Below are 3385 nucleotides of genomic sequence, written 5' to 3' on the forward strand. Positions count from 1 at the left end.
TACGTCCAATAGCGGGAAGGGGTTAATGCCTTCCTCTTGCAGGAACTGTTGACACACTCCAGCCACATGAGGTCTAGCATTGTCTTGCATTAGGAGGAACTCAGGACCAACCGCACCAGCATATGGTCTCACAAGGGATCTGAGGATCTCGGTACCTAATGGCAGTCAGACTACCACTGGCAAGCACATGGAGAGTTGTGCGGTCCGCCAAAGAAATGCCACCCCACACCATTACTGACCCACGGCCAAACCGGTCATGTTGGAGGATGTTGCAGACAGCAGAACATTCTCCACGCGTCTCCAGACTGTCACATTTGCTCACATTTGAACCTGTTTTTATCTGTTACATCCTATCCTCATATCTCAACCTCATATCCCGTCCTCATATCTCGTCCTCATATCCCATCCTCATATCCTGTCCTCATATCCCGACCTCCTATCCCGATTTCCTATCCCGTCCTCATACCCCGTCCTCATATGCCGACCTCCTTTCCCATCCTCATATCCCGTCCTCCTATCCCGTCCTCATATCTCGTCCACATATCCTGTCCTCCTATCCCGTCCTCCTATCCTGTCCTCATATCTCGACCTAATATCTCGACCTCATATCCCGACCTCACATCCCATCCTCATATCTCGACCTCCTATCCTGACCTCCTATCCAAACCTCCTCTCTTTGTGAGATGGGGTGTGCCGGATTGACACATTCACCAGGAGATGCAGAGAGGAGCTTGTGGAGAAAGTTACTGGAAGTCCCATATACTTGCATGGGACTTGAAACAAAAACCCATCTTTTATTTAAGGGTAAGGGTTAATTTAACTATCATATATTTTTATTTGACATATAAGTAATATGTGTACCAGGTATTATTGAAATATCTCCAGCTGTACGGAAGTTAGGTGGGAACATTCATTTTGCATTGATTAACATGGGACTTTAAACAAAAACCCCGACCCTCACAAATGTGGGTAGTTAAGGGTTAAATTAACTATCCTATATTTTAAGTGGACATATAAGTAACATGTGACCAAGTATTATCGAAACATCTCCAGCCATTTGGAAGTTATGCAGTAACATATATTTCCCATAGACTTGTATGGGACTTTAAACAAAAACCCCAACCCTGGAAAATGGGGTGAGTGAGGGTTAAATTACCTATCCTATGTTTGTTGTTGACATATAAGTAACATGTGTGCCAAGTTTCATGTTAATATCTTTAACCGTTTGGACGTGATGCTGGAACATACACACACACACACACACACACACAAATACACACACACACACACATTGGGGGACATTTATCAAAACCTGTGTAGAGGGAGAGTGGTGCAGTTGCCCATAGCAACCAATCAGATTGCTTCTTTCATTTTTAAAGAGGCCTGTGAAAAATGAAAGAAGCGAGCTGATTGGTTGCTAGGGGCAACTGCACCACTCTTCCTCTACACAGGCTTTGATAAATCTCCCCCATTGAGTTTTATATATATATATATATATATATATATATATATATATATATATATATATATATAAGAGCACAGGGAGCCAGTGGCGAATTTGCCAATCTTGGTGTTCTCTGGCAAATGCACGGTGTTGGGCTGTAAGCGCAACCCCCACCTGTGGATGTCGGGCCCTCATACCATCCTCATGGAGTCTGTTTCTGACCGTTTGAGGGGACACATGCACATTTGTGGCCTGCTGGAGGTCATTTTACAGGGCTCTCTCTGGCAGTGCTCCTCCTGCACCTCCTTGCACAAAGGCTGAGGTAGCGGTCCTGCTGCCGGGTTATTGCCCTCCTACGGCCTCCTCCATGTCTCCTGATATACTAGCCTGTGTACTGGTAGCGCCAGACAAAGCAAACCTTCTTGCCTCAGCTCGCATTGATGTGCCATCCTGGATGAGTTGCACTACCTAAGCCACTTGTGTGGGTTGTAGACTCTGTCTCATGCTACTACTAGAGTAAAAGCACTGCCAGCATTCAAAAGGGACCAAGGCCTCAGCCAGCAAGCATAGAAACTGAGAAGTGGTCTGTGGTCACCACCTGCAAACCCACTCCTTTATTGGGGTTGTCTTTCTAATTGCCTATAATTTCCACCTGTTGTCTGTTCCATTTGCACAACAGCATGTGAAATTGATTGTCAATTAGTGTGTGTGTGTGTGTGTTGTGTTATTCACTTTGTAGTAAAAATGACTTGTTAACTTTATTCTATGTATAATTGTGATTACAGAAATTCAACATTTCTATAGCTTTTGATGTTTTAAAACAATTAAATAGCATTTGCATCACAAAAATTTTTTTTTTTAAATTAATAAATGGTTTGCATGATTGTTTTCTCTATAACTTTTTTTTATTTTTACACCTATGGAGATGCATGAGAGCTTGCTTTTGCAGACAGAGCTTACATTTTTATTCATGCTGTTTAGGTATAATCCATATTCTTAAAGGTGACAAAATTCTGGAGGTTTTTTTTTTTTTAAACAGCATACACTGTGCTGGTAAATAACATGACATTTAAACATTGGACATTGGGGGCACGTGGAGATGCCAGTAATTTAGTAGAGGTGTGTCAGAGTTCAGGGGCCAAAGTTTGGCAATATCAAGTTAAGGTAGGTATGCTGTCAAAGTGTATACAGGACAGAATATTGCATTTTCAACAGGGCCAAATGATGTAAAATGTATAGTATAAAAAAAAAAAACTTCTATTTGATTTGAGAATGCATATTTTCTGTTATAAAGTATAAATGTTATAAATATACTCAAGACTAATAATTATTACTCTAATCATAACAATTTTGTTCTAACATACTGTCAAACTACGCAAAGCATGTAAAAAAGTTTACAAAACTAATACAACGTTTCATTCAAGTGGATTTTTTCGACAGCCATCAATATATTGGACATTAAAAAAATCTATACACACATGGGTCACGTGTACACAGCCCCTTTGTTTAAAAGATGTGTGTTTCGTGATTGTATTTATCCATGCTCAAGGCCAACAAAATGGCCGCAAACAAGTTTGATGTAACATTTTAATCTGCACGACTTAAATGTATTTTATCTACAAATATCAATAAAGAAGCATTGTTTTTTTACCTGGATACAGTTGCCAGAGGAAATGTTATTTTTTCTGCATTTGAGGACGTGTGGGCCGACAGATTGGCTCTTTGAGCTCCGAGCAACACTCCAGGTACAATAGCAGGAGGGCTGGCTACACAGACACCTTAGGGTGTGGACACAGACATTATATTTATATATATATATATATATATATATATATATATATATATATATATATATGTATATATATATATATATATTCACCAAGATAAACGAGGATCTCAGCACTCCAAAGGTGAAAGTGAGAAAGATTTATTGACCTGACA

This window comes from Hyla sarda, chromosome 5 (genome assembly GCF_029499605.1).
Source record: "Hyla sarda isolate aHylSar1 chromosome 5, aHylSar1.hap1, whole genome shotgun sequence".
Lineage (NCBI taxonomy): Eukaryota > Metazoa > Chordata > Amphibia > Anura > Hylidae > Hyla > Hyla sarda.